We start from the raw sequence: 13,399 nt of genomic DNA on the forward strand, positions 1-13,399 counted from the left end.
TCAGTGACACTTAGTGTCCCTAAAAGAGGAGGTGGAAGGTTAGGACTGACTCCTCAAAGCTGTCCTTCGACCTTCCCACGTGTTGCAGTATTTGAGTGCCTATGTGCATGAACACACACACACACACACACACACACACACCCCACACACAAATAAACGAGTAAATAAAAGCAATGGTTTAATTTTAAGTATCAGCCTGCAACAACTTGGAATCAGCTGGGAAGACAGCCTCCATTCTTAATTGATGTAGGAAGACCCACCCCACTGTGGGCAGCACTAATGCCAAGGCAGCAGGCCCTGGACTGTGCAATCACAGAGAAAACTGGACGGAAGCAGAAGGCAGCATGGACGCATTCCTTTCTCTCTGCTCTTAACAGCGGACATAACTAACTGCTTGAGTTCCTGCCTTGACTTCAATGATGAACTGAAACTGAAACTCCAAATGAAGTTAAACCTCCCAAAGTTTCCTTCCTAAGTTGCTTTTTCTTGGGGCATTTGCCACACCAACAGAAACAAAATCAGGACAATAAACAAATGCAATTAAAAATAAAATAAATTCCTAAAAGACTTAATAACCAAACAAACAAAAATCTGTGTGATAAGCTGCATAGGTTGGTGATAATCTAAAAGTGACTCATGAGTAACGCATGATTCATAAGAAACCTAAGCTTAGGCTGACTATCTTGTGCTCATCACTTTTGAGAATCTTCCTCACTAAGGAAGGATCAGTCAAATTACTGGGGGTAGTCACCTATTACAAAGCAAACATCAGTAGCAGTTCAAAGCCTGGAAAATTCCAACCTCAGAGGCCCTTTGGGCTGCCTTGCAGACCCCCTCCTCTTTCCCAATACTGCTGCTGTTTCCATGGTAACCGCCTAAGCTAGACCAATGAGCGCCTTGCAGGCAGGTAAATGTTCCTAAGTGGGAACAAACATCTATTGACGTCAAACCAGCCCTAGTGGGGAATAGGGCAGGTGGAACTGCAGCCCTCTCAACAATACCTTCTGTTACATCTGTACATTTTCCTTGTCATAATCATAATAAACTATAAATCACATACAGTTTTACATTTTAACTTTTGTTGTTGTTGTTGTTCCAGAGCTGGGGACAAAATGTACGCCTATGTGTGTGGAGTCCAGAGGATAATGTTGATTATCTTGTCCATTTTGAAAAAAAAAAAAAAAAAACTTTACATTTATTTACTGTGTGTGTGTGTTTTGTGTGTGTAGAGGCCTGAGGGTAACCCCAGGTATGTTTCCTAGGGTGATGTCCACTTTATTTTCTGAGACATGGCTTCTCACTGAGTAGACTAGGTTGGCTGGTCCCAGCAGTCCCAGTGTCCCAGGGGTCCTCCATTTGTTGACTCCTGCCTGTCCAGCATTAAGACGACAAGCATGTGCTGCCACACCTAGCTTTTTCACATGGGTTCTGGGGATCAAACTCAGGTCTTACTGCTTTCATAGCAGACAGTTTACCAACAGAGCCATCTACTCAGCCTTCCTCCCCTCCTCTTCCTTCTCTCTCTCTCTTTTCTCCCCCACCTCTTTTACTTATTTCTTACTTCCTCTTCCCACTCCTTCTTTCCTCCCTGCCTGAGACAATTTCTTATTCAGCTCAGGTTAATGTCAGTATGTAGCAAAGGATGACCTTGAACTCTTGATGCTCCTGCTTCCACCTCCCCAGTACTGAGATGACAGGATTGCACTACCACGACAAACTTTAGTTCTCTTTAAAAAGGTAATCTAGGGTTCAGGAAGAGTGAGCTGCTCAGTACTGTGGCCAGTTCTCTGTGGCTTGAATTTGTTATTCTTTCCTTTCTGGAATTTTCTCCAGTTATGTTTGGCTTTTCCTCTTTCTAAAATGCTGCATCCATCCAAGAACTTTTAAATACGACCCTGGTCTCAAGAAAGAAAGGCGCTACCCATTCCTCACCTCCTCACATCCCAGGACATGGCTGGGTTTGACCAGGTCTTCAGCCCACACATAGTCAAGCTCTTCACCCCAAAGGCCCCACTCCATAAATTATCCTGTAACCAGAGAAGGTCTGCCTCTGCTTCCCAGCCGAAATACCACAGCCTCTTTGTAAAGACCTCATTCATTTTCAAAGGAAAACCTGCCTGTCTCATTCCTGTGATTAATTCGGCCACAAGTTATTATTTTTTGCAGACTAAAAAAGCCCACTGTTTCTCATCATCCGCCCTCAGTGGCTGCTACACAGGGTCCTCCCAGGAGAGGGCTTGGAGAAAAGGCTATGAGGGAGAGAGAGACAGAGACAGAGGCAGGCAGCAGACAGACAAACACACACACACACACACACACACACAGAGGCAGAGAGAGACAGAATCAGATTGACTAGTAAGGTATATCACTAAGTCCTCATGCAGTCTGAGATGTAGCACCCTCATATTCGATAAACTGTATTTTGAAACATTTAGAAAACTGGAAGTAGGAGGCCTTTCTTGCTTTCCCTTTATCCTTCTTTTCTGCAGCAAGCCATGAGACCCATACTCATCTCTGAAGCTAGACACAGAACCCTTAACAAGCAGGCTTACTGAAGACCTCTAGTGTGTGAATATTACATCCTGCTCCTATGCATTTGTTTGTTTACCTCCTTATTTGAGGCCTCTTGAGCAATAAGATTAGAAACATGTACCACTATGCGAGCTAGATCATTAAAAAATAAACAGAGAACAAACAAAATTGCTGGGCTAGTGAATAGTTCAGCAGGCAAAAGTGACCTGAGTTTGATCAGGCGCCCCACTTGGTGAAAGTAGAGAGTAAACTCCCAAAAGTTGTCCTGTGCCTTCCACATGCTATATCACACCCCACAACATGCAAACACAAAATTGATAATAAATATATAATTAAAACAAGAAAAATCAGAGTTGGACAGATGGCTCAGTGGTTAGGAGCACTGGCTGTTCTTCCAGAGGTTGTGAATTCAATTCCCAGAAACCACATAGTAGCTCACAACCATCTGTAATGGGATCTGATTCCCTCTTCTGGTGTGCATGAAGACAGGGAGCTCATATACATTAAATAAATAAATAAATCTTTTTTAAAAATTAAGAAAAAATTTATCATGCTTCTTTGTGGCTAACTTCTTCATTATACCCACCTTGAGTTTTCTGTTTCTTTGGGTCTTTGTTTTCATTTGAAAGCTCTTGTAACATGAAAATTTATATCAAGACATGTTTATACTCTTCTCTTGTTAATCTGTCCTTTTGTTTGTTACAGGGGCTTCACCACCTGGGTGGCTCAGTGTATTTGTCATGTGTTATCTTAACTACTGTGTAATGCTGTTAATTGCAAATGGCACTACTAATAATAACAGATCTTTTTGGCAGCCCAGGCTGGCCTGGAACTCATTGAGTGGCTCATCCACTAAGAAAATGGTTTGGAGCTGAAGAGATGGCTCAGTCGTTAAGAATATGTGCTAACACCCGCATGGTAGTGCTCACCTTTGATCCCAGTACTCAGGGAGGCTGAGGCTGGAGGATCACTGTGAAATTCGAGGCCATCTCGGTCTACAAAGTGAGTTCCAGGTCAGCCAAAGCTACACAGAGAAACCCTGTCTTGAAAAAAAAACAAACAAAAACGAAATTAGAAAAAGGAACACTTGCCAGTCTTACAGAGAACCTAAATTAGGTTCCTTGCTAGCGTCCATGTTAGGCAACTTACAGCCATCAGTAACTCTAACTCCAGAGGATCTTATACTCTTCCTCTAGGTCCCTTGGGTATTACATGCATGCATATACTCCACACAGGCATGTGCAGACATGCATATATGAACACATACACACATAAACAAAGACATAGCCACAGTTTTATCTATGAAGCTAGTCAAATTAACATGTTCTAGAAATGAGAGTCTACAGAATATTGCCCTCCTTCGTTGATTATTTTGAGGAAATCTGTTCCACCTCCACCCCCCAGATTTTCATTTAGAGGGGGAGATGAATAAAGCTTGGCCTTTGATCATTAGAGGAGCCTTCCTGGAGGACTCTTGGCAGAGGCACCTCATTAGTGTGAACTTACACAAGCCTAGTGGGATAGTCTATACAGACAAGGCCTGTATGACTTCTGACTGAACCATTATTCTATGGAGTCCAACAGAATTTAGAGTTTCAAACTAAAACTACACTAACCTTTTCCATTGTTGGAATTGTGGAAATTTCCCCTGAAACTTGTTAAGATGCAGGAAGTTCTAAAGGAAGCATGTTAAGATTTGGGAACTAAACAACTCACATATCTCAGAGAGTCTCTGAAACGTGTAAGATTCATGAGATGTCTCCATCCCTGAGGTTATATAGGGATTAAGAACTGCTGAGGTGATGGTCAGCACAGCTAAACTGCCTGGAAGAGAATTTTCAACCTGCTAAGTAGTCTACAAGCCATGCAACAATACTCTGTGAGTCTCTTTGCTGGCTTCAGCTGCCTTTGAGTCAATCCTACTCCTGTAAGTAGCTCCAATAAACTAATTGGTTTTGCCAGTTGGACTTTGGTGGTATCATTATTTTGGTCTACTGTCAGTCCTTTCTTCAATTCTTTCCCTGGGTAACTGTGGCATCCTCGTGACTAGGATCACTTAGATCCCATCAATATTCTGTCACTCACAGAGTGAGCGGCAGGCCAGCAATGAAGCAGACCATGTCACTTTCCTTGCACCCACCTCCCACCCCAACTTGACCTCTGTCAATGATTGCAACACAAAGTATGAAAGGACACTACCAACCATTGGTCCCCAAGATTAATGAGCACCTGTCTCTATCTGTTTCTCTAATTGCCAAGACCTTATCCCTTGACCTCTGCCATGTAGCCTTGATGGCTTCCCTGAGAAGTTTTTGCTGTCCCCAAGAGCTTGACAATTAACCTTTTCTTTAATTGCATTCCTTTCTCCTCAGCCCATTTGGCTGGCTTGTTTTCAACTATCCCATTGCGGCTCATAGATCATATCCTGAAAACAGCTGGGGTCAGGGTGAGACAAACAAAACAGGGCACTGAAATGTCCGACAGCAAGATAAATTGCACACACCTGAGTGGGCATTTCAGCGGCACTGGTCAAAGGATACACTGTTTCAGTTAAAATGAATAAAGTTCAGAGTTCTAAAGTCAACAAGTTGATTATAGTTCTATTTTAGAAAGAGTAAAATAATACTTGATGCAATATTTAATTTAAAAAATCTCACTCATATTAGAGGGACAAAGCAACAAGATTGTCAATAAAGTCCAGTATATTCTAAACCACATTAAAGCCTGAGGCAAAGGGAAAATGTGAGCCCCCATGGATGAGTTTTTGTGTGATTTTAAATGTTAATTTTCCCACAGAACATTTCAGTAGTAAAAAAAATAGACTTAAAACTTAAAAAAAAAGAATATATATTGAAACTCAACATTATCATGTTTTTATATTTTTTGCTTTGGTAGAAGCAAACTTATCAATGATATTTTCAAATTTTAAATCTGTGGAAATAGTAACTGTTAAAAAAAATGTCAGAAGCCAGGTGGTGGAGGTGCTGCGCACTTTTAATCCCAGCACTTGGGAGGCAGAGGCAGGTGGGTCTCTGTGAGTTTGGGGCCAGCCTGGTGTACAGAGTGAGATCCAGCATAGCCAAGGCTACACAAAGAAAGCTTGTCTCCAAAAAAAAAAAAGCCAGAGCCAGGGGTGTGTTTCAGAGAGCCTTGACTAAATCCTTCCCCCCCCCCCCGCCACACACACACACACACACTCCGTGAGGGACTGGAGTTTTGGCTCTATGGTAGAGTTCTTGTCTAGCATGCACAAGGCTCCGAGCTCCATCTCCAGCTCTGTAAAAAAGTAAAACAAAGTAACATACCTTCACTGAACTGTATGAATATTTTGGCTTCAGACACTAAAATAGCTTAGTAAGAGTGTTGCCCGATCCTATCTTAATTTTAAATGTTAATATTTTGTTCATCAGAGGACTTAAATTTTTTCATATTACATGAAAACATCACCCAAGACTGTTCTTGGTTGTTTACTGTTCTTGGGTCTTTACTGTTGTTTATGGCACTTATGTGTGGCCATGATTTCTTTGCTCATTTAATCAATCCAGGATGTAGGTGTTTTTTCCCCAAGTGTGGAAGCTGTACTAAGAATTAAGCTACTGTGAATACCGTCAAGTCAGAGCCCCTGACTTGGAGGTCATGTAGAAGGTGAACTAATTTCTCTCTCTTCTCCTTTCTCACTCTTGGGACCCTCATTATGCCCACGGCTCAGGAATACTCTGGGTATTCAGAAAGCACTTATGCAGTTCCTGGGGTGGAAGTGAGCATAATGAATATTATTTATATTTTAATGATATGGTAACTGTCATGGTGGCGATGGTGGTGGTAGTATGTTAGCAACCAGTGATTCGTCCCAAATATGACACTTGGTTCTAAAAATAGTAAGAATTTGGGCTGGGGAGATTGTTCCTTTCTCAAAGTGTTTGTTTCACAAGCCTGAAGAGCTGAGTTCATGGTGTCGTGTGTCTGTACGTCCAGACTGGCATGCAGAGACAGGCAGATCCCTGAAGCTCTCCCTGACCAGTAGATCCCTGAAGCTCTCCCTGACCAGTAGCTGGGTCAGTTAGCTCCGTCCAGGTCCAGGGAGAGACCTTGTTTTGAAAACATAAAGCGTTGGGCAGGAAAGATTGCTCAGCAGTTGAGAACACATACTGCTCTTGCAGAGGGCCTGAAAGATTGGCTCCCAACAGCCATAGCAGAAGGCTCATGACTACCTGTAACCCAGCTCTGAGGATCTGATTTTCTCTCTCTCTCTCTCTCTCTCATTTGTTTTTTTGAGACAGGATTTCTCTGCGTAACCTTGGCTGTCCTGGACTCATTTTGTACACCAGGCTATCCTGGAACTCACAACAATCCACCTGCCTCTGCCTCCCTGAGTGCAGGGATTAAAGGTGTGCACCACCACGCCCCCTTTGATACCCTCTCTGGTGATTCTTGGGTACCTGCTCTCTTGCAAACACACACAGAGATAGATAGATAGATAGATAGATAGATAGATAGATAGATAGATAGATAGATGGATGGATGGATGGATGGATGGATGGATAGATAGATAGATAGATAGATAGATAGATAGATAGATAGATAGATAGATAGGCATATACACAAAAGTACAGAATTAAAGAATAAAAATAGATCTTTAAGAAGAATAGGTGGCAAGTGAGTGAGGCAAGTACCAAATATTCACCACTGGCCTCTACACTCATGGTAGACATGTGAACACACACATCTGCACAAGTAAGTTCAGACACACACATACCACAAACATACATATATACAAAGATAAAATAAGAAGGAAATGAAATGCAAATGTCGTGCTGGGCCTGGTGGCTTAGGCTTATAATCTTAGGTCCTTGACAAATTAAGGCAGAAGGATGGGGGTTCAACACTTGTCAGGGCTGCAGAGTGAGTTCAAGGCCAGCCCTTGAGATATGGAGTGATAGACACTCTTATCTAAGAGGCCCTGATTTCAATCCCCTGTAAAACACACACACACACACACACACACACACATACACACACACACACACACACACACACACACACACACACATACACACACACACATACACACACACACATACACACACACACACATACACACATACACACACACACACACACATACACACACACACACACACACACACACACATACACACACATACACACACACACACACACACACACACACACACACACACATACACATACACACACACACACACACACACACACACACACACACACACGTGCCCCCGAGAGTGGGTGCACCTAAGTAACTAAGTAAATCAGCACATAGATAGGATTTCCATCCAAGCTAAGAGCTTAGCCCCAGCCACCCCATACACTCAGGTCCTCTGCTATGTTTAGGACCAGCCCCTGGTCTAATGGTTACATATCCCAGAAAAAATAATTAGTTTTTTTTTTTTTGTCTAAGTTTGTTTTTGTGTGACCATCTGATCAGGTTCTTTCTCTCCCAGTGTTCTCTAAGCTGCTAAAAGCCAATGGTGGAGTCTGAGTCTACCCTCTGGCAATTTCCAATATCCAGCAGGAAGTCTGTTATGGAGTAAATCTTCATTCAAGATGGATGATAGCAATATAGTCTCAATTTCAATAATTAAGCCGTAAATTGCCACATATATACAATGTACAAGGCTGCTTTTCTTTATTTTTAAAATTATGTTTCCTGCATTTGTTTCTTGTGTATGTGCCTCTGTGCCACGGTGTGCATATAGAGATTAGAGGTCAGTTTGACGGAGTCAGTTCTGTCTCCTCCACCATATGGTCGGGCTTCTTAGCAGTAAATGCCTTTACCCACTGAGCCACCGCACTGCTCCACAGGCATGTTTTTTATTTGCTCCTTGGTACAGTATTTCCCTGTGTAGTACATATACTGACTGAGAACTTCTGACTGCTGGGATCCAGGAGGCTGGCTACCACATGCAGGTTCTAGGGCCATACAGTTTAAGCACCACTGCCTCCACCATTGTCTCTTGCTAAGAACCCCTAATGCTGCTTTGGCTGCTCTGGTCCCCACCCTTTCTGGAGCAGATTCAATGTGCTTCTGCCTCAGTCATGAGAAGATGGGTTAACATTGCCACCGTTATGCCATGTCCCAGGTGACAGCCTGCCATTATGATTGGGATAAAACCAATTGTTTATGAGTAGATTAAGAATAAACAAGATCTTCTTGATCCTGATGGGTTTTTGTAGACAATTTAAATGTTTAATAATGAAGAAACTATCCTCTATTCCTCCTTCTCTCCCTCTCTCTCTCTGTCCCTTGCTCCCTTCTTTCCTCCCTCTCTCTTTCTCCCTCCCTTCCTCTCCTCTCTGCCTGTCTCATGATTAAGGATCTTACTATGTATCTTTGGCTAGTTTTAAACTCACCCTGTAGCAAGGCTCTCCAAACTTCCATCCTCCTGCCTCTGTCTCCTTATAGCTATGTACCATTATACTCCGCATACAACAAAAATTTTTAATGAAATTATTTTTCATTGAATATATTTACAGGCACAGTGTGATAACTCATTACACGCATATGCTGCATAATAAATCAATAACTAGCATGCAAACCTCCTTAAATACTGTTCATTTTTTTTGTATGTGTATGACAGGGACCTTGGAATTCACACTATGATTTATGATCTTCTACAAACTTCCAAATCTGCAACTTAATTGCAGGAAAGAAACAAACATGACCTTCTGTTGTTTAATCTTGTCTGAGTCTGCCTGTGGCCCCTCTCCAAACCTCTTACAACCAGGAAGACAGCAACTCAGCTATTGCCATGGAAACCACTGCTTGCCCCCTCAGCGCTGCCATGGAAACCCCAGAGGCCAGGAAGGAGAGGGGTTGCAGAGGCTGAATACGCCCAGAGGCTACAGGTGAACTTGCCTTGCTTTGGAAAAGCTCCAATATAGAAGCCATAAAATAAGTTTGTAAAAAAATGTATAATAAAAATAAAGTAAAAATACATTTGCAGCCTTTGCCCCCATCTTCCATCGTGTCATGGAGATTTCCCTCTTGCAGAGCAAAATCTGGGGGCACTGCAGGTTTGATTCTGAGATAGTACATTAACCCACTCCTCCTGCTTTGTGAATTTTGATGAATGAAACGCAAAACCTGACACCAGTGAATAAAGGAAATAATTCCAGCTACTTGTACATAGATAAAATAAATGGAGTGGCTTAGTAAACAACACTACACACTAAATCCATGGTGCCCCACCAACACCAAATCCACAGTTCACAGCCTGAACTGCTGATGTGCTGCTTGGGTAGGGTCTTTATTTCCATTTAGATGAAGTCATGAGGCCAGGCACCCACCACACGATAGGCTACTGTCTTTATAAGTAGAATGATTCAAGATCTAAGGACATTGAGACAGGAGGCTTGTCATGAGTTTGAAGCAACTCTTGGGCTACATAGTAAGTTCCAGGCTAACTGGAGCTACAGAATTAGACACTGTCTGAAGAGAAGGAGGAAGACGGAGAGAAGGAAAGAAGAGGAGGAGGAAGAGAAGTAGAAAGAGAAGGAAGAGTAGAAGGAAGAAAAGGAATCTTTCCATCTCTCTTTTGTTCTTCATAAATTTTCCAGACTGTGACATTTTGTTAGAGCAGCAACTGGTTTCCTCTGCATTTTTCCCATAGGCCTTTTTCTTTTTGTTGACTCTGTTTCCACCTTTTGATATGACTCAGCAGTGAGTGTGACCATTTGCTAAGTTCCTTGAGCCACAGAACCTGGTGATGGCCTTCAGAGATTGCAACACACATGGTATGAACTATTCTTAGGAAGTACAAGTTGTTTTATGTGAACGCGATTTTTTTCTTCCTTTCTTTGTTTCTTTTATCTTTCTTTTTTTGTTTCTTTCTTTTCCTTTTTTCTTTGCTTCTTTGTTTGTTTGTTTTTTTCTTTGCTCCTTCCTTCCTTCCTTCTCTCCCACCCTTCCTCCCTCCCTCCTTTCTTTCTTTCTTTCTTTCTTTCTTTCTTTCTTTCTTTCTTTCTTTCTTTCTTTCTTTCTTTCTTTCTTCTTTGAAACAGGGTCCCATGTAGCCCAGGCTAGCCCCCAACTCCTCACTATGTATCCAACCTCTCTTTAGTTCTAGGATTACAGGCATGCATCGCCATGTCCCATTTTATGCCATGCTGGGAATGGAACCCAGGGCTTCCACCATGCTAGGCAAGCACTCAACCAACTGCATACCCAGTCCCATGAAGTGTTTTCTTTTGACTATAAACCTTATTTTAATGACCTGCACCGTAAGCATAACTGAGATTGCACAAGAGCACCTTGGGGCTCCTGGAATCTAGAATTGGAATTTCCAAGTTAGGATTAACAGATTTTAAATTTTTTACACACTACTCAAACTACAGACAGAATGCACCACATAGATGCCCAGCATGAACAAACAGACAAGCCCCGGCCTCCAGCCTTTGCCAACTGTGGTTTTTTGGGGGTTTTGTTTATTTGTTTTTTGTGTTTTTTTGTTGTTGTTTTTTGTTTGTTTCACTTGGTTTTTTGAGAAACAGTTTCTCGGTGTAGCCCTTTCTGCCCTGGAACTCACTTTGTGCACCAGGCTGGCCTTAGACGGAAAGACCCGCCTGTCTCTGCCTCCCCAGTGCTGGGATTAAAGGTGTGAACTGCCACCACCCAGCTACCAGCTATGTGCTGTTGATAATTTCATCTTTGCCATATGCTAAGGTGAAGAATGTAGCTCACTCTGGTTTCGTGTCTTGTTCTGAATCACAAATAAGATGAGGCCTCTACTCACCTTCTCAGTGAACGCTCTCTTCCTATTTAGTTGTTAAACATTTTGTTACTGACCCGAAATGTCATTCATCCATCAATCCTGGAAGTTCATATTATTGCCTATCACTCTCCTTTTCAAGTATTTTAAAACTTATGTCTTTATGTGAGTAGACTTATTTTTTAAAAATGTGTGAATATTCTAGCATGGATGGGGAGGGGCTTATGATTCCCTACTCCCTAGCAAAGGCTCTATTGATAATTGATGGGAGAAGGATTTGGTCCCTGGCAGGTTGGCCATGCTCCAGTGGATACCCCACACCCATATCACCCATAATTGGACTCAGTGACTTATTTAAAAAAATAATATGAATGTAGGGTGTGGAATGTAGGGGGCATACTGGAGAAATTGGAGTGGACAGATGTTCTGGTTAGTTTTATGTCAACTTGACACAAGCTAAAGTATTTTGAGAGGAGGGAACCTCAACTGAGAAAATATCTCCATATGACTGGGCAGGCAAACATGCAGGGCATTTTTTAAATTAGTGATTAATGGGGGGAGGCCCAACTCATTGCAGGTGGGGAGACATCTGAGTTCTGAATAAAGACAGGCTGAGCAAACCATGAGGAGCAAGCCAGCACTTCTCCATGGCCTCTGCATCAGCTCCTGACTCCAGGTTCCTGCCCTGTTTGAGTTCTTGCCTTGGCTTCCCTCGATGGATGGTGTATACTTTGGATATCTATAAGCCAAATAAACCCTTTTCTCCTCAAGTTGCTTTTGGTCATGGTGTTTCATCACAGCAACAGTAATCAGGAGCTTAGGGGTATATTTGACCAAAATACATTGTGTGTATGGAATTCTCAGAGAATAAATTAAAATAATTCTAAAAATTGTGGGTGTTGGTCAGTTGGGAGAATGTGGATGAAAACATGAATGAAGGGATAGGTTCAATCCCCAGCACCACATAAACTAGGTGTAATGGTGAAGGCCTGAGATCCTAGAACATGAGAGTTAGAAACATAAGGATCAGTAGTTCAAGGTCATCCTCACCTAAAGAGAGAGTTTGAGCCCATCCTGGGGTATCTGAGATCCTTTCAGGAAGAAAAGAAGGAAGGAAGGAAGGAAGGAAGGAAGGAAGGAAGGAAGGAAGGAAGGAAGGAGGGAAGGAAGGAAGGAAGGAGGGAAGGAAGGAAAGGTTGGTAAAATATACAGAAGGCAAGAAATAACTAACCTTCAACACTTCCTACCCTTGGTCGTCATCATATGGGCTGTTTGTCTGGGTCCAGGAACCCCAATTAACACAAGCCTAATTAACAGGGCAAAACCACATAAGTTTCAGTAAAGTTACACATTCATGGAGTTTTTCACCAGAGGGTGAGTCCAAAGCAGGACACCTCTACACAATTCAGACAGAGAGCAATATGTTTGAGAAGGAACAACAAGATGGATGGGTCTCTGCGTTCGGGGAGTAAACTGCAGGCTGTCACTAAGAGATATATGGGGCCATTGGGCAGAGGAGGAAGATAAGGGCTGCTTCGTGGTGTTTACAGAAGTTCAGGGCAGCCCAGACACTGGCCTGTGGTGATCGAGGCTCTGTGTCAGCCTGTGTGTGAAGGACGGGCCTTCCCACAGAATCTTTATTGACTGCTGCTTTATGTAGGAGAATGCCAAATGGCTCTTTATGATGTTTGAGCCGACATTCTATGTACATGTTCAAAAAATTAATATTCAAATCCTCAAAGGATTGCAGCCTGAAACAGTTAATACACCAATCTTCTTGTGTGTGTGGGGGGGGAGGTTCATGCACATATGGAGTCCAGAAGTCTTTCCCTGTCATTGCCTGCCTGATTCCTTTGAGAGGAAGAGTCTTTCACTGAACCTGGAGCCAGAATGGCAGCCAGCAAGCCACAGTAATCCTTTTGTTTCACTCACACGGGGTCACACAGGCAGACAAGCTCATGAACATACATCCAAAGTAAAATGTATTAGTGTGTATTAATTACACAAAGCAAATTATTTCACTGTGGTGTTCAGAATGCTTTGACCATATTTGTTCCCTCTATCACTTTTGTAATATTACATTTTTTTATTAATGTATAGTTGTCATATGTAGTAACAGG

The 13,399-nt window shown here is 42.4% G+C and overlaps 1 protein-coding gene across 14 annotated transcripts in view; it reads right to left on the reverse strand.

Annotated features, from left to right (window-relative positions):
* LOC110566737 (ubiquitin carboxyl-terminal hydrolase 29-like) overlaps positions 1 to 13,399 on the reverse strand; it is a 221,102-nt gene that overhangs the window by 92,603 nt on the left and 115,100 nt on the right. The gene's annotated exons all lie outside the window — the stretch shown is intronic.

Source organism: Meriones unguiculatus, chromosome 1 (genome assembly GCF_030254825.1).
Source record: "Meriones unguiculatus strain TT.TT164.6M chromosome 1, Bangor_MerUng_6.1, whole genome shotgun sequence".
NCBI lineage: Eukaryota > Metazoa > Chordata > Mammalia > Rodentia > Muridae > Meriones > Meriones unguiculatus.